This window comes from Rhinolophus sinicus, linkage group LG06 (assembly GCF_036562045.2).
Source record: "Rhinolophus sinicus isolate RSC01 linkage group LG06, ASM3656204v1, whole genome shotgun sequence".
Lineage (NCBI taxonomy): Eukaryota > Metazoa > Chordata > Mammalia > Chiroptera > Rhinolophidae > Rhinolophus > Rhinolophus sinicus.
Window position 1 is genome coordinate 42,127,330 of NC_133756.1, and position 23,960 is coordinate 42,151,289.

A 23,960-nucleotide genomic window follows, 5' to 3' on the forward strand; every position below is an offset into this window, starting at 1 on the left:
TAGTTTCCACATTCCTACGAACAGACAGCCAGACTGTGCAATTTTCCATGCAGAGAAGGAAGTATAGAAAAATAACAAGCTCCCCACCCCCCAAAAATCAAACTATAGTTGTCTTCTCTACTGCAAAACTAAATAACTTACCTGTACAACCAAAGATCTATCATTGTGGAAATATTATCTCTTTTCCTGAAGGAGTTGGAGCTATGATATAGAATAGAGCTTAAGCATCAGGGTTTCAGACTCTCAGCTTCAGCCATGAAGAATACTAGAAACTCTTAAATTCCTTTCTTTAAAATGAAATAATAAAAAAAAAAGAATTAAAGAGCAAATTAACTTATGCTAATAGATTTACCCCTCCTATAGTAAGAGGGAATAGCAGGTAACAGAGTATCTGTTCATAGTAACATCTTTGGTACTTCTTGGTAACTTTGTAGCCTCAGAGATACTAAGAAACTGGAAAAGGATTTTTAGGAACCAACAAAACCAAACCAAACCAAAAAGAGCTTGAAATATACTAAACCCTTACAACTCAATATTAGTTTGAGCCAAAATGTGACAGTTCTTTTCTAGAGTCCCGGGCATTATTTTTTTTGAGGTTACCCAAAGGCTGCCCTTGATAAGAGTGCTCATTCAGAATTTATAAACTCTTGCTCCCCTTCTAGAGGCTTCTCAAATGTTGGCCTTCAAGTATACACAACTGGGGACTGAACAACAAAAATAATTTAGGTTCTGCACACCAAAAAAATCAACCAAGTCTTCTGTATCTACACGATGACCTTGATGGTTATTAAAGTACTACAAGACTATTATACAAGAAAATTTCTATTATTTTTGTCATACGGATTTTCAACAAGGACAAAAACAATATGGATTTTCTGGTTTTAGTACACTGTTGGCTAGACATTTTAATTAACCAAGTTACATTCCATTTCTTAGACAGTATGGTTAATTACCGTGTTTCCCCAAAAATAAGACTAGGTCTTACGTTAATTTTTGCTCTATTAGAGCTTATTTTCAGGGGATGTCTCATTTTTGTCATGTACAACAATCTACATTTATTCAAATACAGTCATGTTATCTTCTGGAACATCGTAATGTACTACATGCGTCCATCTGGCTAAGGTCTTAACTGGGGCTTATTTTTGGGGTAGGTCTTACTTTCGGGGAGACATGGTACAGTTTTACTTTATTATAATGCATTATGACAGCCTTTTCAGAGAACCTGGATGAATGGGTTATGATGAGTGCCCATTTGGAAACAAGGAGGAACACCAGGAAAAAGACTAGTGATGTTTCTGATGGAAACTGTCACTTTATTATAAACATAAAACTACATATTCTAAAAGTGACGCTATTTTCGGCGAAGGACTACAATTTAAAAACTGATGCAATTATCAAGCTTTGTAAACTAGAGTTACTGCCTTGTCAAAACAGATTATGGTTTTAGTCAGCTACAAAGGGAGGGCTAATATCTAATATTTATAGATGCAACCTCTCCCAAATATGCCTTGTAAATTCTTAAAAAGCACAAGGTAGGAAAATTGTCTAAGTAAAATAATTTAATACTACATTTAAAAAGTCCGAGATTAACACGAGGATGTCCAGTAAAAATATAGTCCTATAAAAAGTAACCCTTGACTTGAAAATGCACTCTTCTTGTAACACAGATCCCAATTGCCAATTCCTTTGTATCCAATCCTGAAAGCCTTTCACAAACATGGCAAAACATTACATTCTATACAGTGTGGTGGTGACAGCAACCATCAGAGGCAAGAGGAGCCACAATGAAAGCTGCATCTCCAAGCAGACACTGATCCGCCCACTCTAGCGCTCTATCAAGTTCTAGCCAGTCATGTTACTACCCTATTTAAATAGGGTTTGCTACAGGAACATCATCCATTATGATAATATTTACCAAGCAAGGATGTCTGCATCTGTTATTTTCACAGGAGAACTGATACTTACAGCTGAGTTCTACCCATATTAAGATAGACAGGATAGTGCAGATGTGTTTCTAATAAACCTGATACAGTGAAAAACAAACTTCAGTCAATTACTTCTACTAACTAAAGTCTGCTTGGCCTTAATTAAGATTACTTTTTTTTTCTTACCTTTTTTTAAAGTGTTTCGCCTAGTATCTGATTCCCAAGCGTCTGCATTTATCTGTCATCACTGTTAATGTCCATGTTACATTGAGACTTCAGGTATTAATTATTTATATGGTTGTACTACCACAACTTGATATCTGTGAAGGGAAACCACAATATAGTCACTATGGATGTGTTACTATTTACAAATTTGTGGATAAAACTGATACTTCTTAAACACACAGCACACTGCATTTTCTAATAAATTTCACAAATAATTCCTTAGATTTAGCTGTAAGTGTTATCTTTAACGATAGATGATTTGCTAACATTCTAACAAATCTTCTCAGCGTACCCACATAAAATATTTTCAAAATTTAATTCAGAACTAAAATTCACACAAATTTGAGCACTCCTTACATTCCTTTTCTGACTGCCAATGTAGATACACATCATTTTCCAGAAGTCTGTAATTTCTTAAACATTAATAGAAAAGTACTCTTTCTGTTTTACAATATTAGGGAATAAATCTATAATGCTTAATAATGCAGTAAAAAAGATCATGACTTTCCCTTAAGTGTGACTTTAATACATATAGTCTATGTCTTTTAAAAGTAATATTTTGCCTTGGTTAGATTACCGCTCTGTGACTAATTTGTCAACGTTATTTTGGAAGTAAATAGAAAATAAATGTGACAAAATCAATGAAGAAATAAACCAAGATGTAATAGCTGCACAAACAGTCCTTAAAAGTAAGCTTCTTAAAAACATAGACTTGGTTATAGATTACAAGTCTGAGAAACACACTGATGTGTGTACAACCGTGAAGAAAAGCATTATATAAAACTTTAGGGGGCGGCCGGCTAACTCAGTTGGTTAGAGTGCGGTGCTATTAATAAGGTTGCCAGTTCGATCCACACATGGGCCACTGTGAGCTGCGCCCTCCACAACTAGACTGAAACAACTACTTGACTTGGAGCTGATGGGTCCTGGAAAAACACGTGTAAAATAAATTTAAAAGTAAAAAAAACAAAACAAAACAAAAAATCTTTAGGTCATTTCTACCAGTTTATTAGTAGGAAAAAAAATGAGCTACAAAAAATACTTATTCATATATATAAAAGAAAAAAACCTATGAATGGCATTCCAAAATGGTTCACCATGGGGTACTATCCCAAATAAAAAGTAAAAATCTACCCAGAAAATGCAGATAGCCTCACACTGTTTTGTGAATAAAATGTGTTATTGGAGTTGTCAACCTGCCAGATCTTCTCAGTGAAAGCTTTCATTACAACAGAATAGAAACTAGTATGTCAATTACATCTTGATTTTTTTAATTGGAGGAAAAAATAAATAGCAAAAAAAACTGATATCTATCCTCAAACACTGAAAACAAGTCTCTAATTCATTTGTTTGCAATGTTAAAAAAGACTTTCAGTAATGCCATTAAAAAAAATTAACAGTTTTAAGTATTTCTAAATTTTAAAGTTGCTATAAATGCTCTTGTAACAAGCAAGGAAGGTAAACTAGCCAAAATTCATATTCCCTGCACTGCAGTTTTCATTTCATTCACTATACATTTCAAATGTAAGCATTCTGCACAAATGCCACATGCTTTCTGGAAGAGATAAACTACTCTGAATTGTGAAAACCTACAAAATAAATTTTTATTGACTTATTTAACTATAGTAACTTACTTTCAGAAGTTTAAAAAACAGCTATTTCATCTTTTAAAAAGCATACAAAATGGAAAACAGACCATTTAAACCCTACTGCTAAGGCCTTCTTATTTATTCCTTGCCACAGAGCTTTGCTTGTTTTCACATACTAATAAAATTCATTGACTATTCAAGAATTCCAAAAGCAAATCCAAAAACTAATCTTGACTGAAAGAATTACTTTTCCTACTGCTTGCAGTCTAACACTGGTATCACTGTGTTGAATAGATTACAGGATCTCAGATTCATGGCACATATGAGATCACTTCAAAAGACTACAGGAAATCTCACTAGAAAATATTATCAGTTCTAGTGATATAGCAAAGTTATAAGCCATGCAACTTACTATAAAAATAAAATTGTGAAGTCTAAGCTAAACACAGCCTAAATTATAAAAGGCACTAAATTTTTTTTAGTTTTATAAAACCTTGGAAAAAAACTCAAAGCAAAGGTTATCCTATAGACTCATCTTTAGTACCAAATTCTTCAGTTGTTATAAGTGAAAATATTAAATATGTGCACTGTACTATATCTTTAAATGATTTTAAAAGAAACAGGAATACTCAGTCAGTTGGTTGTAAAAAGCATTTGTGATAAAGGTCAAAGACAGAAACACTCTTCCCAGACAATTAAGCTTATCACAGTTCCTTGCCATAGAAAGCGGAACTGAATTGTTAATTGGTACAAAGTGTGACCAAAAAAGAGCACATTTTTCTGGCTCCCTAAATTGTTTGAAGCCACAGGTCCAGGGTCTTGAATACCTTCTACCAACTTTAGACATCATAAGTGTATTTCAATGTCAACAGCAAAGGAGCAGAAGGAGCATCTAATTTGGTGGAAGGAGATGGAAGAATGATTCCCTGCCTCCAATAATAACTGTTTGACCATAAGCAAACAACTTTATGTTACTACCCTTCATTTCTTCATCTATAAAAGCAGAGACATAATACCTGCCTACTACTTCTCAGGGTTATAGTGAAGCTCAAAAGAGATTATGTCTGTGAAGTACTTTAGTTTATTGGTTTTCAAACTTTAGTGTCCCTACGAAATTTCTGATACCAAACACCCCAGAAATTCACAGTCAGCAGTTCTGGACATGCATGCATAAATCTTTATTTTTAATTAAGCACTTCAAGTCATCCCCAATTCTATTATTGGAGACTCCCCAAGGATAAGGATCATATTTTGAAAAAACTGCATCAGTTTCTTCTGAGACTTTAGTTGTAAGCATTACCCTAGGTACTTGTTTAAAATGCAAATTTCTAAACTTTATCCTTAGAAACTCAGATTCAATAAGCTTGGGGCAGGGCACAGAATCTTCATTTCATCAACTACAGTGATTCAGATGTAAATGGATCATGATCCATCCTTTTAGAAAGCCTGCACTAGATTCTTCCCCCTACATATTTCTCAAATCATTCCCCACCTCTCTAGTATCATCAACCACGACCAACCTTAGGCCTCATCACCTGCACTAACCCACCTGCCTTGTTATTGGTCCCTCTACTTTAAAGTCTTGTCCCTTATAAGTGCATGGTGTACAGAGTGGCCTAAAATGCACACTATGTCACTCTTCCTAACTAATCCCCTTCCAAGGGACTTCTGCTTCTGGCCAAGACAGAGTAACAGGAACGAGATCTGTGCTCCCTCTAGAAACAACTAAAAATCTGGACAAAATGTACGAAAGTGTTTTTCAGACAGTGATAGGACAGTGATCAGTGAAAGAGGAACATAAAGCAAAGCTTTTAATTGCCCCAGCTTACTGCTTGGAGTTTCCAGGCTACAGAGCAAGGAGGGTGATCCCAGGCAAAGCACAGCTGTCTCCCTAAGAACTGAGGAGTATGGGGAGAACAAAGTTGCTAGGTTCCCCAGAACACTGTACCAGAGAGGAGGGAGTTGTAGTAAGACCTCAGAAGATGTGCAGAGATCCCCCTCAAGTCTTAAGCTGAGTATTGCAAGCTGAGTATTACAGGCCTTTGCATCCAAGGCCTGGCTTGGATACAAAAAATTGTATCCAAGGCCTGTGTATCCAAGGCCTGGAAAAGGCCTGGAAACCCACCCATAAGGAGTATAGGGAAAGATACCCATAGTCAGGGGTATGCTGGAAAATGTGTAACAACGGGCGGCAGTTAGTGGTTTGCAGTTCCTGGTTTACCAATTCTGATGGGAGAAACTGACGTAAAATGGTGGCCCGAGCTAAGAGAGAAGTCCCCAGCCTAAGCCCCAGCCCACGTCCGCATAACCCCCTCTAAGCCACCACCCGGAGGCAATCACCAGACACCTACCCCTTCCGCAACCCAAGAAAGTCCCCAACCCATAAAAATCTGTTCAAAACCTTGCTAGGGGCTCAGTCTTTGGGAAGGATCCCGCTGAGCCCGCCGGAGTAATAAAGCTGACCTTCCTAACTCTCTGAGTGCTGCTTGGGTTCTTTCCGGTCCTGGTATCCCTAACAATTCCTGGTGTGAATATGCCCACTCATGGCCAGTTTCAAGCTGTCAAGTGATATCACTGAGTACAAAGTTGGGAAGTGATACAGTAGATGTAAATTACCACCAGAGCACAAAAATAGTAATATGTAGCAATATAATTAGAAGGTAATGAGTTTGGAGCATTTATTATCTTTGCTCTTAATATAACTGATTAAATTATAAGCTTACATGGCTTAATTTACTTAAGAATTAAACAAGCTCACAAACTTTCCTGACATTTTTAACTGGCTCACACAAGCTCTAGCATACCAGTACCCATGGCTGACACAGTATAACTATCAATGAGAGAAGAAAATCTCAAAATTACAGGACATCAAGTACTTAGAAGGTCATTGCCTCAGTAGTGAGACAAAATGAATTCCAGACTAGAGACTGCTTTGGTGCCACCTAACAAAAATTAAAAGCAAGCCTCAAAAAAATAAAGCCATTTTCAAGGAACTTTTAACTGTGTCCCAGAACAAAACTGAAGAATATTAATAGAATACAAAAACTTGAAGAACCAAACAAGGAAAAAGTGACAATGCCTGGCATCCAATCAAAAATTAACAGACATGCAAAGAAGCAGGAAAATACCACCCATAATGAGAAAAATTAAACAGAAAAGGACCACACATGACAGATTCATCACACAAGAACATTAAATCAGATATTATGACTGTAGCTCATATGTTCGAAAAAGTAAATGGAAAATTGAGCATGTTAAGTAGAGATATGAAATATTTTTTTATGAAACAAATTGACTTTCTATTAATGAAAAATCCTGATTGGGATTATCAACAGATTAGACACCGCAAAGAAAATGCCAATGAACAGAAAGACATAGGAATAGAAACTACACAAAACAGAGAAACAAGACTGAAAAAAAAGCAAAAGCATGAGCTATGGGACAACACCAAGCAGCCTACTATGTACATGAGTGAGTGAAGTGCCAAAAAGCACAAAAAAAAGTCTGAAAAAGTAATGCCTAACATTTTTCAAATTTAATATAAATTATAAACCCATAGATCAAAGAGACTAAATAAACCCAAGCACAAGAAACATGAAGAAAACTACAGTACGTCACATCATAACCAAGTTGCTTTAAACCAGTAATAAAAAGAATATCTTAAAAGCAGCTAGAGAAAAATGACACATTACGTACACAGTAAGAAAAATAAGACTGAGAGCAGACTACTCACTGGAAACAACACAAGACTCAAGACAATGAAGTTTATCTTTAGTAAAATGATGGCCAGAGAAAATATCTTTCAAAAAGTACGATAAAATAAACATAATTTAGAATTACAAATGTTAAAAGAATTCATCACCAACAGACATTCACTAGATGACATATTAAAGGAAGTTCCTTAGACAGAAGGAAAAAGATACTAGATGGAAGTCTGGATCTACCCAAAGGAATTAAAAGCACCAGAAATGGTAAATGAGGATAAATATAAAAGACTTCTCCCCTTAGTTTTGTAATCTCTTTAAAAGATAACTGACTATTTAAAGCAAAAAAGACAGCAATATTGTGAAGTTTATAACATACATGAAAGTAAAACATAACAGCACAACAGCCAGGTGGGGGAAAATACAATATTGTAAAGACTCATACTACATATGAAGTGGTATAATACACTGTAATAATTTAAAGATGTATAAATACTATGAACCCTAAACTAACCATAGGAAGGAAGGAGATAAGTTACTTTGGAAAGAATAACAGTAACTTTTAAAGGATACAAATCATATAAATTACGACCACAATGGAATTAAATTAGAAATCAATAATAAAAATATATCTAAAAAATCCCCAAATGTCTCAAAATAAATACCATGTTTCTAAACAACCCATGAGTCAAAGATATCAAAAGAGAAATTAGAAAATAGAACTGAATGAAAATAAAAACACAGCATATTAAAATCTGTAAAATGCAACAAAAGCAGTACTTAAGTACCTACCAGGAAATTTATAGCAGTAAACACATATTAGATAAGAAAAAAGGTTTCAAGTCAATGATGTCTGCTTCTACCTTAAGAAACTAGAAAAAGTATAATATAACCCATATAAAAAGAAATAGGAACAGAAAAATAGAAGATAGAGAAAAATTAATAAACTAAAAAAATGGTTCTTCAAGAGAAAACAATAAAATTGATAAATCTTTAGTGAGACCGATCAGGAAAAAAATACAAATTACCAATATTACAAAAGAAAGAAGTAACATTACTATAGATTCTACACTTAAAAGAGAACTATTCCAACAAAGGTCCAAAACAGATCAATGGGAAAGACCAATCATTCCAACAAATGATGCTAAAACTAAATTTCCACATGCAAAAAGAAAGTCAAACCCCTAGTTCACATTATATACAAATATTAACTCAAAATGAATCAAAGACCTATGTGTACGAGCTAAAATAACATTCTTATAAGAAAACAGAAGTATAAATATTTATGATCTTGGATTAGACAATAGTTCCTTACATATGAACCTAAAAGCACAAGGACGAATACTACCGTGGTTTCCCGAAAACAAAACCTACCCCCAAAATAAGCCCCAGTTAAGATCTCAGCCAGACGGACACATTTAGTACATTGATGATGATGTTCCAGAAGATGACATGACTGTATTTGAATAAATGTAGATTGTTGTGCATGAAAAAATAAGACATCCCCTGAACGTAAGCCGTAATGGAGGAAAAATTAATATAAGACTTGGTCTTATTTTCGGGGAAACACAGTATATGCTTCCACTTATATGAGGTACCTAGAGTAGTCAAATTCATAGAGGCAGAAAGTAGAACGGTGGTAGGGCAAGGGGGAAATGAAAAGGTCTTATTTAATGGGTATTTGGCAAAATGAAAAAAGTTCTGGAAATGGATAGTGGTGATGGTTGCGCAATAATGTGAATGTACCTGATGCCACTGAACTATACACTTTAAAATGGTTAAAATGGTCAATTTTATGTTATGTATATTTTACCACAATTAAAAAATCTAAAGCAAGGAACCAAAGAAAATTACAGATAAATTGGAATCATCAAAATTAAAACCTTTGTGCTTCTAAGAACTCTATCAAGATAATGAAAAGGTAACCCACAGAATGAAAGAAAATATTTGCCAATCATCTGTTTATAAAGAACCTTTACAGCTTAAAAAGATTACCTAAATTAAAAACAGGCAAAGGACTTAAACAGGTTATTTCTGCAAAGAAGATACACAAATAGCCAATAAGCACATGAAAAGATGCTCAACATTATTAGCCATCAAGAAAATACAAATCAAAACCACAGTGAGGTACCACTTCATATCCAGAAGGATGAATATAATAAAAAGATAAACAAGTGTTGACAAAGATAGGGAGAAATCGGTACCCTCATACATTGGTGGTGGGAATATACCAATGGTGGGAATATACCAATATTTTTCCAGTTGCTTTGGAAAAATTTGCAATTCCTCCATAAATTAAACATAGAATTACCATGTGATCCAGAAATTCCACTCCTAGATATATACAGGCATACCTCATTTGTGTGTGTGTGTGTGTTTCTCCAAGACTCATCAGCTCCAAGTCAAGTACCTGTTTCAATCTAGTGGAGGGCGCAGCTCACAGTGGCCCATGTGGAGATCAAACCAGCAAACTTGTTGCAAGAGCACCACGGTACTATAACCAACTGAGCTAATTGGCCACCCCGAGGCATACGTCATTTTATTGTGCTTCTCTTTATTGCACTTAAGAGATGTTGCATTTTTTACAAATCGAAGGCAAGACCTGCACCAGCAAAAAAGACTACAATTTACTTGTCTGAGATACTTGCTTTATTGCAGTGATCTGGTACTGAACCCACAATATCTCCAAAGTATGCCTGTACCCAAGAAAAAGGAAATATGTTCACATAAAAATTTGTTCACAAATGTTCATAGCAACATTATTCATAATAGGCAAAAAGTGGAAACAACTCAAGTGTCCATAAACTGCTGAATGGATAAACAAAATGTGGTTTACAGTGGTATATTATTCAGTCATAAAAAGGAGTGATGTGTGGATATATGCCACAACAGGGATAAATCTTAAGAACATTACGCTAAGTGAAAGAAGTCAGTCACAAAAGGTCACGTATTATACAATCCCATTTATACGAAATGTCCAGACAGGCAAAATTCATGATACAAACACGAGATTAGTGGTTGCAGAGACTGGAGAAGGGGGGAGAGGGTAGAAAGTGATTGCTAACAGGTATGAGGTTTCTTTTGAGTGATGAAAGTAGCCTACAATTAGATACTTTTGATGGTTGCACAACTTTGTGAATATACTAAAAATCACTGAATTGTGTACTTTAAAAGGGTTATTTTATTTAAAAGATTATAAATCAAACAGATGAAAGGACAAATTCCTTGAAAGACTGCAAACTACCAAAGTTCACCCCAACAGAAACGGATACATAAAATATCTCTACAGAAAATGAAGTTATAGTGAAAAACTTACTAACAAATAAAACTCCAGGCCCAGAGGCTTCACTAGCGAATTCTGAATATAGTAAGGATTACATACATTTAAGGAAGAAATAACAATCTACTAAAACTCTTCCAGAATAGTGAAGATGATTACTTCTCAACTCATTCTATGAAGCCAACAATACTCTGATACCAAAACCAGACACAAACATTACAGGAAAACAAAACTACAAACCCATGTTCTTCATGAACATAGATGCAAAATTCTAAACAAATCTATTCTAACGATATGTAAAAGGATAATACATCATGATCAAATGATGTTTATCCCCAAAATGTAAAACTGCAACCATGTACATATGGTTGATTCAATGCAATTCACTCTGTATTAACGGACTAAAAAACAAAACCATAAGATCATCTATACAAATATAGAAAAGACAACCATTCACACCCCCATCTATAGCGACCAAAAGGAAATCAGTGGTTGCCAGGGTGGGGGAGAAGGGAGCAACAGTAAGAAGAGATTACAAAACATCATTAAATGGAAACTTGGAGGGGTGATGAATGAATATGTTCATTATCCTGACTGCAGTGATGGTTACACAGTGTACAGATACAGGACAATTTATCAAATTGTATACATTATTGCACAGTGAAATGTTCCTCAATAAAGCTATTCCAAAATAAACATAAAACACCCTTCCAGGAATATAGGTAAAAATCTAAGCTTCTTAATGGGGATGTACAAATTGTACCTGGTCGTTCCATCTCTTCCTAATTCTCCTCTATCCTTCCCAGCAGCCAAGTGGATCTAAATTGCAATCTCCTATCACAGAGGTTTTCAATCATGGATAAGTATCAGAATCATCTATGACACTTAAAAAAAACAGGAGTTTCTGATTCTATAGGTCTGTAATTGAGTCCAGCTGTAAATTTTTTTGGGGGGCAGGGGTATAACTTTTTTACATCTTTAGTATTATTATTATTTTTAGATTTTATTGGGGAAGGGGAACAGGACTTTATTGGGGAACAGTGTGTACTTCCAGGGCTTTTTTCCAAGTCAAGTTGTTGTCCTTTCAATCTTAGGTGTGGAGGGTGCTGTTCAGCATCAAGTTGTTGTCCTCTCAGTCTTAGCTGTGGATGGCGCAGCTCAGCTCCAGGTCCAGTTGCCGTTGCTAGTTGCAGGGGGCGGAGCCCACCATCCCTTGCGGGACTCGAGGAATTGAACTGGCATCCTTGTGGTTGAGAGCCCACTGGCCCATGTGGGAATCGAACCAGCAGCCTTCAGAGTCAGGAGCATGGAGCTCTAACCACCTGAGCCACCGGGCTGGCACTTTAGTACTATTTTTAACTTTATTAAAGTATAGTATACAGAGAAGTTCACAAATTATTAGTGTATAGCTTGATGAATTATTGCAGCATAGAGGTATATATTTTATTAAGATTTCCAAGGATGATTTTTAACAGTCAAGAATTAAAACTACTACTTCTGCCTCCGTATCTTCCTTCCTTTGTTCAGCTAACATTTATGTTGCCCTTTCAGTCACAGATCAGGTGCAACCATCTCCTCCAAGAAGCTGTGTGTTCTGAGGGAATTCTGTGCACAGATCTCATCATACTACTGAGTATATGTGGTCTTTTTCAAACTTTTTAAGGCAAGAACGCTTAAAGTCTATGCTGGAGAAACAGAAGAAAGTGAGCTACTCTAGCTAAAGGCAAGGGTGAAGTGACTGCCCGGCAAGCTAGCCTGCCCACCATCCTCAGGCTCTCCCCCTGGGAGTTTGAAATGACTGCTTACTTCACTCATCTATTCACTTGTCTCTTCCACGCACCAAAACTATTTTATAGCAAGGCCTCTCTTATTCTTCATTTCCCTGCTGCCTAGAAAACATTCAATAGACATTATTATTGGGACATCACTCAAAATAAGAGTAAACATGGAGGATAAATAAGTAAGGGAAAGAAGGTTTGAGAAACGAAGAACAGTATCTATGGAGGCACTGAAATAGAAAAAGACTCAGTGCATCAGAAGAAGAGGGATGAGGCCAGTGAGGCTGGACCGCAGCAGGCAAGGGAGAAAGCATCAGGAAATAAGCTTTAACGCAGACAGCTGCCAGGCCATGAAGGGCTTCGTAAGCTATGCTGGGAATGTGATCTTTGTTTTTATTTACTTTTAAAATTTAACTTGTTTATTTTTAATTTAGTTTGGATTATTTATTCTATTTAAGAATTTTAAAGAGGGGAATAATATGATATATGTGTGTGTGTGTGTATATATATATATATATATATATATATATATATATACACGCATATATATTTTTTTAAATTTTTATTTAAGTGTATTTTTCCAGGAACCATCAGCTCCAAGTCAAGTAGTTGTTTCAATCTAGTTGTGGAGGGCGCAGCTCACAGTGGCCCATGTGGGGATCGAACCAGCAACCTTGTTCTTAAGAGCACCGCGCTCTAACCAACTGAGCTAACCGGCCACTCCTGATACATATTTTTAAATTACTCTGTCTGCTGTGTGAATGTGAACTCAAGAGCATAATGGGAAGGGAACAAGAAAAAGTACAATAATGAATGTGATCAATGGGAAGACAAGAATAAATAAAAGTTTAAGCAAAAAAGTGACAACATCCAATATTGTCATTCATTTTCTTTCATTCAATAAATATTAATTGGGACCAACTGTGGTCCTGGCACTGTTCCGGCACTGGGAATGTAAAGAAAAGCTCCTGCTTTCACAAAGCTTACATTTGGTATAAACAACTATATAGATAAATTACATCAGGTGAGAAGTGCTACAAAAAATAAAGCAAGATAAGACAATGAAAAATGATGAAGTGGTCAGCAAGGCATTTTCTACTGACCTAGCACATAAATAGCAATCATGTAGGGCCTGGTAGGCCATAGTAAGAACTCTATTCTGAGTGAAATGAATGCCACTGGAGAATTTTAATGATGGCAGTAACATAATCTGACATTTATGTAAAATGATCATTTGGACAGCTATGTGTAGAACAGAGTGTAGACAGCAAAAGAGTAGAAACATGGAGGGTGATTTCAGAAGCTATTATTGCTAGGAGAAATAATAGTGCGGTATCAGTGCAAGTGGTAAGAAATTATCCTCTGCAACAGATTTTGAAGGCAAGCCCAACAGAATGCACTAGTATCTTATACGTGGGCTTTAGGAGAGGTTCTTAAACTACGCTTCCTCTGCTCAGGGAGTACTCCTCAAGGTGCTGTCCCAGTCCCTTTTCTGTTACTGCTTTCTTTTATCCTTGCACAGTAACTTTACTAGTGCTGAGGGCTCCTAAATCTACCTCAGCTTCTACATTTCCCTTCAGAGGTTCAGTTCCATATATCCAACTGCCTGCTTGCTGGAATCTACAAAAAACTCAAATTCTACTTGTTCAAAACGGAATTCACCATCTTCCCTTCCGCACCAATACCAGTACCTGGTTCCTCCGTCAGAATTATTTATCTAAATGAATGACACCACAAAAATACGCTATTGTCCAAACCAAAACCCTAAGAGTAACTTTTTAAATTTCCTTTTCCTCTGTCATCCAAATCACCCACCCGGACACATTATCAATCGTTCATCGTATTCTTTCTTTTCCCTTTTTTGGTACATAATGTGCACTTCAGTAATGTCACTGCACAAGGGTGAGGAAGGTAATTTCACTTGCTTCTCTGATTTACAGTGTAAAGGTATTAGTATATAAATGAATGCTGTAATATTAATTCAAAGAAAAATCTAAGAGAATAAAACCCTTAGCAAAAAACTGTATTGTTCCATTTTAGAAATAGAAGATCTCAGGCTAATTCTCAGAACATGAATAGTCCATAGACGCACAATTTATGAATTACAGCTGAAGGTGTGAAAGCAAATTAATTCAACCAAGGTAAGGGAGACTAGAAGAGGTTTTTGGATAAAACTCTGAAGGAACCAACGTCCGTGTACCAGGGTAGAAGAGACAATTCAAGAAATTGACAAAAAACCATAAGAGGAATGGGACAAAAACCTGAAAAGAATTAACATAATCAAACTCTATGTTTAGCTACTGGGTCCGCAAAACTGGTCTTCAGTGAGGTGAATAAAATACAGAAAATATACTTCATTTTCCATAAAGCTAGATTTTATTTACTCAATTTAAAGACTTCCTTTATTCTGAATTGATGTCACTCTTCTCTGGTGTAAAAGGAGGTTTCTGTAAGTTTCCTAATGTCATTTTTCTAACGAAATTAAAAGTTGGCAACCCTTCACTGATCCCAAAAACGTTTCTTGGAAATTATATGTAAAATTTTTTAAAACTTTTTGTTAATTAAAACAATAACTTGGAACCACTGAGTGTGTACTAACACTGATATTATGACATTGTATATAAAAATAAGTATTAAAAAGACAAAGAATTATCAGGCTCCCATTTCTAAATATTATTCAACAAATCTATTTTATATTAGTGGATCAAAGGAGTACTGAATAAAGTAAAAACATTAAAAATAAGTGAATTAAAGGAGATAAATGGAGTCTTAAAAACCCATTTAGAAGCAATTTTTCTATAAGCTACAAACTCACTAACCAACAAAGACTATTTCCCATTTTTTTCTATGAATTTCAGTTATATGCTGATTTATGTGATACTTCCATTAATTCCACACTTCTCAAAATTTAGTATTCATTCCTATCCTGAAAATTTCAGGTAACAAAAGAATGAACTTTTATTTAGGCAGTATTTATTTTAAGTACTATGAAAAAGGGTAACTAGTGCATCTAACCAATGATTTTATTAAAATTTTTAAAATTGAGGCTAGGCAAGAAACAGTTTAGTCAAAGAAAAGCCTAAAGTAAAGAATTATACAGACTGAATTCAGATACAACAAAAAATAGTTAAAGAGAAGTATTACAGTTTGGGAGACTGTTGTTATTATGACCTATACACCAAAATTATCTTTCATAAACACCTATATCTAACTCCACAGAGAAGATAAATCCAAGTTGTTGATAAATTCATGAATCCTTATCTTATTTTTCCAGTGACTTGCAAATTCAACTTCACAGATTGTCAAGAGAAAATCTTTGAGTCCCAAATACATAAACGTTTCCATAAAAACGGTATTTTAAAAATGAATTTGAAATAAATATAAAGCATCAAGTGAAAGAGTTTATTTGAATGCTGCCCATTTTACAGCAATGGAGTGTAATGTCAAAGCCTGTCGTGTAGGAAGTACTTTTAAGAATACTTTAAAGGTCTCCACTAGTTTTCCAAGTTCAACAATAGGACAGCATCAAGAGAGAGAAAAAAAACCCTTAAAGTCTCCAAATTTCCTTTGAACACAATGTCTGCTTCTATTCCCCCAGACTCAGTATCAAAAAACTTCACCCAGAGATTTTTAAGGCTAGGTACTTTTTCACTTCTGGGTCTTTTGACCTTTTTCCTTGGCTATAAAGTCATTTGAGTTTTGCACTTTAACTTGAAGTAAGCTTGTTACAAAAAGAGAATAAAATCAAAGAATATTTTTTCCCTTTCCAGATGTGAAATCTAAAGTTACTCTGTAATACATAGTTAATTCAGCAAAACTCAAGTCTAGTGGTTTGTTAACCAACCATTAACTATTCTTAATTATATGTCAACAAAACATGTTTCTTTTTGTAGTAGAAGCTCTGACCTATTGAGCAGATTAAAGAAACCTAGGAATCCTGCAATAGAAGATATTTGAAAACTATGGAAATACACAAAATTCAGTCTTTGAAAAATTCAGTAAATGTATCAATCAAAGGTGATTTGTCTAAATGGTAAAAATATGGCTACAGCACATATTTGAAAGGCATCTGAGTATAATGGAAAACAAAAAAATTTTAGGTTCCAATCCAAACTAAATCACTTATACTAGTTATGTGACCCTGATCAATCAACTTCTAATACTAATTCTGCATCTGTAAAATTGGGAGAAAGTACTCACACACAGAATTGTCCTGTGAATTAAACAAAATAATTTATATAAAGTACCCCAGTACACAGTGCATAATCAATAGATGTTTATAATGATGATTTTAACCTTTATTGGTATGTCCAATATGCCAGGCACTATACTTTATATGTATTATCTCATTTAAAACTCTCAAAAACCTATGTAGGTTTTATTCCCATTTTACACATGAGAAAACTGAGCCTTAAAAAGATAAATATTTTATCCAATATTACACAGCAAATTAAGTGGCAGAACATACTCATATAGTCTTAACCACTCTACTGATACTATGCTTTACAATAACAAAGAATTTTCTCATACTTTCACAATAAGCTTAAAAGTAGACAGATTAGGCCCATCTTCATTTCCTACATATGGCAACAGACTCGAGAAATGCCTATGATCACATAACTAATAAAACCAGAAGTGAACCTAAGTCTTACTGCCTAAACCAGGGTTCAATCCATGAGACTCTGTGGCTCTCTACATTATGCTAAAAATTCTATAAACACTGTGAATGAAGAACTCCTTCCAGGAGAAAATAAGATATGTCTGAAAAATAGATTGATACATGATCTATGTTAATTAATGTTTCTTCCCAACAGCTGTCCAGCACTAAAGTTTTCCAGAAATTAAATAACAGATTTACTTCTGTATATCTAAAACTAATTAAAATAATATTGATGTCAACTATAACCAAATATACATATATACTATATATTCATGGGATGTAAAGTACAGTATAGGGAGTATATAGTCAATGGTATGGTAATAATTATGCATGCTGTGAGAGGAGTAGTGGACTTGTTAGGGTTATCACTTTGTGAGGGGTGTAAATGTCTAATCATTATCTTGTTTTGTACTCCTGAAGTAATAAAAAATGTGGTAAAAAATAAAGGGGAAAAAAATGTACAGATTTACTTGAGAATATCAACAACTTTATACTACTGACATGAAACCTGTAAGAATAACAAACAGCCCAGTGCTAATCAAAAGCAGAAGGTATTTTGACAGTTCTATTACTGTTTTCTTTAGTATGTTTCTTGCTTAATCAATTGCATCATTTAACAGAGAACTAGAGAAGAGAGTTTTATACTTCTTTGTAAGTCATTCAGTCTCTCTCGAAAAGTCATTCCCTGTCTTTGTTCATAAAGAGGGAAAGGATATCCATCTATTTATGGAGAGGTGTGAGGCTGAACACAAGATAGTGCATAAGGCTTGGTACCAAAAGTGCACACTGTTTTATTTCCTATTTATCTTCTAAAACAGAAAAGTTAAGAGAAGCAAGCCAACTAAATAGTTAATACAAACACAACGTGATCAAACAAAGGATTTTTAAGATCAAAATTACAATTGTTTCTGCTAGAATTACCTTTACTTTGACTGGGTTTTTCAGTCTTGACAATGTTTTTAAATGTTTAAAAGGAATAAGAACTTTTTTTTTTTAACCAAAATGGGTATGAGATAATATGGCCACCTTTTTATGACAATGGTGAAACCACAATACAGTGGAGAAAGGAAGGTTTTTTCAATATATCGTACTGGGTTAAATGGATACCCACGTGGAATAAAATGTGTTTTGACTACTACCTCATGCCACATACAAAAATCAAATCAGAGAGACTGGATATAAATGTGAAGGGTAAAAAAGAAAGCTTTTTCGAAAAAAACAGGAGAGCATCTTATGATCAAGGAGTAGGCAAAGATTTTCTTAAATAGTTCACAAAAAGCATTTGACAAAATGGATCAGTTAGATTATATTACAATTTAGAATTTCTGTTCAGCAAAAGACATCATTAAGAGAATGAAAATGCAACCCAGAGTGGGAGAAAATACTAGCAATGCATATCTTGATCAAAAAAAGGACTCATGTCAAAAAAATATTTTAAAAATTCCTATAAACCAATAAGAACAAGACAGACAGCCCAGAATTTTTTAAGAGGGCAAAGACTTGACCAGGCATTTCATATACAAATCAGGAATCCAATTAGCCAGTAAACATGAAATGATGCTCTAATTCAACAGCCATCAAAGAAATGAAAATCAAAACCACAATGAGTAAGATTTTTTTAAAAGACAAAACCAAATATTGACAAGAATGTGGAGGAACCAGAACTCTGATATGCTACTGGCCGGAGTGTAAGCTGATACAACCACTTTAGAAAACTATTTGGCAATATCTACAGTTCAATAAATAAACACTATCTGACTCAATCATTTCAATCCTAGCTATATACCCAATAACATGCGTACATATGAAAAACAAATAAATGCATGCATATATTCATCTAAAGACATGTACAAGAATGTTCATACCAGCATTATTTGTAACTACCTAAATGCTCATCAACAAGATATATAACTTGTTGATCATTCACACAATGAAATAGTATACAGCAATGAAAATAAGCTAAAAGTTCATGCAACAACACAAAGGTCACAAGCATACTGTTTAGCCTAAGACAAACAGAAAGGAGAGCATACTGTATGTTTCCATTTATATAAAATTCGAGAACAGGTGAAACTAATGTGTGGTAATACACTTAATTTAAGCATGTACATGTACATATGTGTGTACACACACACACACACACACACACACACGACAATAATGCAAGCAGCACCAATGACAGTCCCTTGATGAGATCGTGTTATATGGTTCATGAGACAGCCTAACAGACAGGATTAAAAAAAAAGGCTGAAACTCTCTGTGGTCAAGCAACAGAAGAAAACAGAGCCCTAAAAGAACATCATTTAAACACTTTAATTCTGCCTGAAGCCAGATAAAAAACCTGAACTTTTCAATTTTATAAGTCAAAAAAATTCCCTTAGTTGACTGATGATTTACAAGAAATGAGATAAGAAAGCACCTATGTATTATTCTGAGGTCAAAACTAGCTTGGTTTTTCCTGGAACAGACTAGCTAAAAAATGATTCTTGGACTAGCAAGACTGATTAATTTCAAGATACATTAATTAAGTACATGTTTTGTACTATGCACTTACCATCATTAAGACATGATAGCAGCTCTGTGCAAACATTCATCTTTAATGGACATTTGCAACTTAAGTATTAATAATTCAGCAAGGCCTATGTGAAATGTCTTATGTAAAGATCCCTCTATTACCTTCAATTTTTATAATTTTTTTTATCAACTTGCAGTTCTCCTCACTAAAGCTATTTTTCATAGCTGCCTAACTGTACATAACATTTTAAAAATGCTTCAAAGTGCCTGCTTTAAAATATTAAAAACGAGTCTTGCATTTATAATGATTTAAAATTCTAATTCTGCAATGCTGTATTTAGAGTGGTAATACATTTGTCAATTAGTTAAATTTAGAGAGAAGGCTAAATTTCCATTAATTTTATTCAGTGGGTTTTATCTTTAAGGATGTTATTTAATGTCAGTTTCTTTAAAAGCCAATCACAGGTAAAAATGATTACTTAACCCTTTCTAAAAGCCATGCTCCACCTGTCCTAAAAATTCTCAATGGTTTTCATCAACACATCAATCAAGAACAATTAAGACTAAGAAAAGTCTTAAGAACAAATAAAATGAATCAAGAGGACACAAATCAAGGTAAAGATTCATCATGCGTTAGGACATTTTACTATTCCATTCCTGTCTCAGGACAACGTCCTCAACATCAGAAACATTTTTTGATATCAGTGTCAAGGGATGAATATCAAAACACAAAGACCTTGAATCTTATCAGATCTATAGCAATTCCTTTAAGTTCTTGTATTTTTACTGTCATTCTCTCCTAGAGAGGACAAACGATTTTCACCAGCATACTAATACACCTCTAAATGGTCGCTGTACCACCACTAAGAATCTATAGTAGTGGAGGTTAAGGAGTTCCCAAGCTAGCTTCAATATTTCAAAAACCTGTAACTGCCATGACAAATCTTACAGTTGATTCTTGTTATTTGCAGTTGTTATGTTCTATAAAGTTGCCACAACAATGAGCCAATACTGAACCATTTCTCCTAAGGGAAATGCAGCCTTAAGTTCCTGCAAGTTCTGGTCACATTTTCATCAGCTGATCGATACACAACCTTGTTTTACCTGTGTTTCTATTTAAAGACACCTTATTTAATATACATTGTTAATTTATTAACACTGAACTCACTGTCAACAGCACTATAACATACTTGAATGAAACTTCATTTAACACACGTATTTTCTCCATAAGATGTATCACAACCTTATTGCACTGAGGAACCCTAGGCAGCACTTCAGCGCTACACTTGGGGGCGATATTAAACAGCAAACTTTCACCCCCCCCCCAAAAAAAAACCACAAAATGTGAAAGATGTGGCACTAAATAGACCAGAAAAGAACATTGTTTACAGTATGACTGGTGAAAGAAGGCAGAGCACGACCTTGTTGGACTTCAGCTGGGAACATGTGCCTTGGGCAACTCAAATTTTCACCACTCTGCACAGGTCTGTGAATGACCATGAAAGCTCCAGGAGTACTGATTTTGGAGCTACAAATACATTTTAGCAAGTGGGTGAGTTTGTAAATATGGAACCTGCAAATAAGAAAAATCAACTGTATTTACATTGTATAACAACAATGTAAATTGCTTACAATTTATACACATGATACTGCAAAAACACATTAAAGTATCTCACAGCATACAGCAAATACACAACTGCAAGGCTTCAGAACTTCAATTTACTGTACCATCTGTGTGGAATACTTTTCTGCTTATTAGTTCCCTCACTTCTTTCAGTTCTCTGCTCAGATATCACCACATCAGGCTTCCCTGACCACCTGCATACTTGTATGATAGTCCCTGGTAGCCACTCCCTGCTTCCACACAACCACAATCTCTATCCTTTTCACCCTCCTTTCACTGTTTTCTACAGCACTTATCACCATCTGACGTATATATTAGGCTGAACCATAGGAAATTGCCAATTTAGATCAAAAATAGTCAAATAACAGCAATTCAAAAAGGTTCAACCAATTATTTGCTTGCTGTCTCCCACAATGTGAATATAAACTCCACTGGAAAAATTTTTACCTGTTTTTGTACTTTAATAATTCAGAGCCTAGTCTAGAGCTTGATGTCCAATACATACTTATTAAATGAAATGAATAATTATTATATAATTATTATGAGATACATCCTTAATATAAAGTACAAATATAGCTTAACCCATTTCAACAACCACTTGATATACTGGTGTATTCCCTTCCATGTTTATTTCTATGTGCATTTTTAAATCAAAATTCACACACACATAGTTTTTGCATCCTGCTTCCCCCCTACACACACTTAACATGTCACATTGTTAAAGTCTTAAAATTGTTAACGACTACATAAAAATCTTCTTAGTTGTTCCTAATTTAACAACATCTATTCTGTTAGGATGTTTAGGCTACTTCTGATATTTTATTATTGATTATAAATAACACTTTGATGAATGTGTTTTGCACACTGTATGTCTGTATCCCTGATTGCTTCTTTAAAACAGACTTATTGGGTCACAGAATATGAACTTTAATAAAGTTCATTTAATAAAGGCCCTTGATAGACAATGTCAAGTGGCTTTTGATACCTTTAAAGCTACATTTGTTAATGAAAAGTCTAAATTTACTTTAAAATGACTTCGCAAAACAGTGCATTAAGATATGCTTATGAAGCATACTTTATATAGAAAAGAAAGCTTATAATATGCTTTACTAATTTGCTATCACTCAATGTAGCTTTAAGTGTTTTAATGTTACTAATAAAAACACAATTTTTGATATAGACTAACCAATTTATTATTTCATTTTTTTCCCTAATAAACCTAATCAACTTTTTAAATGAAAAACTTTCATTTAATATTTAAAAAAAACACACTTCTCCTTTCAAGGAAAGTATGACTGGAGGTGTGAGGGTAGAGGATCTCAAATGTTTTTAATTAATTCATATACAATTTTAAAAACCATACCTGAAGATGGTGTGTCATAAATACAGCAGAAATCAAAAAAGGTTAAAAGAGACACTTGCTAGAAGCTCTAACAAGGCATTTTGATACTCTGCTCAAAGCTACAAATTGGTTATAAATGCTAATTCTAAGGTACTTCAATTTGCCTAAGGAAAATTTTATTTGAAAAAGCAGAGTAACTTGACATTGAGGTAGCAACGCTTATCAGAAAAATACACAGGTGCCAAATGTCAAATACCTGATTATCAGAACTTTAGATTAAACATATCCCTCAGTAACCACCGCCAAATGTATCATTCCATTGTTTTAAGAGTATGATTCAATTTCCCACAGTAAGAAAACCAACAGTGTAAAAAATTATTTACCTAGGAAGACAGGACATCAGGGGGGGAAAAAGAAATGATGTCAAGTGTCATCAAACTTCCCTACTAAAGTTTTATACTGTCCTATCAGTCTAATTTCTGGTTCTAATTAACACTTACCACTAAGTCCTTTATCTTTTTACATTTCTTTCTTTCTAGAATGATACCCCTCTTCCCAATCAGTACGTTCATGAGAAGAGTAACACCATCAAAGTCTTAGAGAAAAAATACCTAAGTTGGATATTCCAAATTAAATCCTGTTTTATATCTAAACCACTTTTGATGACTTTTTTGTTTTTCACTAAAAAAAGTTTTATCTTTACCCAGAAGAAACAAATTAATGTAATTTCTGTTCCTTTCTCTGGAAATGTCAACATCAATTTCATCATATAGAGCTATGGAAATTTCTACACATTGATGGAAGCCAGTGCAGTCACATTTTAAACTAATCACACAAATAAAAAGACAAGCTTTTCCCTAGAAATAACCGGATAAAATTTTTATGATTCTGTAATAACAAATAACAGGTTACACTTGGGATGGGGAAGTAGAAAGTGACTGAAAGGAAGTATTGCTGATGTTCTCTTTCTTGATCTAGTTACTGGTTATTTGGGGAGTGTTCAATTTCTGAAAATTCACTGAGCTATACATTTAATGATGATATGGTTATACTTCAATAAAAAGATTTTGATGTCACCGCAATAAATTTAATAAATAAATAAAAAGATTTTGAAAAAGTTAATTACATTTGAAGCTAACAGTACTATATACAAGAAGCCAGAAAACTGAATTTATAGTAGAGATATACCAATAGGAACCAATAGTACTGTTCACTTTCTAGCAGGTAAAGATAGCCTCTTAAATGAGATGGTCAAGCCACAATTACTTCTATACCATTATTTTATAGCCCAACTCTTATACTGCTTCCCTGCCCTTTAT

The 23,960-nt window shown here is 34.4% G+C and overlaps 1 protein-coding gene across 7 annotated transcripts in view; it reads right to left on the bottom strand.

Annotated features, from left to right (window-relative positions):
• The window catches only part of ZZZ3 (zinc finger ZZ-type containing 3), a 95,404-nt gene that overhangs the window by 52,794 nt on the left and 18,650 nt on the right, over positions 1-23,960 (bottom strand). For 2 of the 7 annotated variants that reach the window (XM_019743340.2, XM_074334968.1), the window contains exon 2: positions 2,112-2,245. The exons of 3 other annotated variants lie outside the window; for them this stretch is intronic. The gene's annotated coding sequence lies outside the window, so the exon portion shown is untranslated. Of the gene's footprint in view, positions 1-141; positions 286-2,111; positions 2,246-23,960 lie in introns of those variants that run through there. 2 more of the 7 variants (XM_019743341.2, XM_074334967.1) reach the window with 1 other exon arrangement.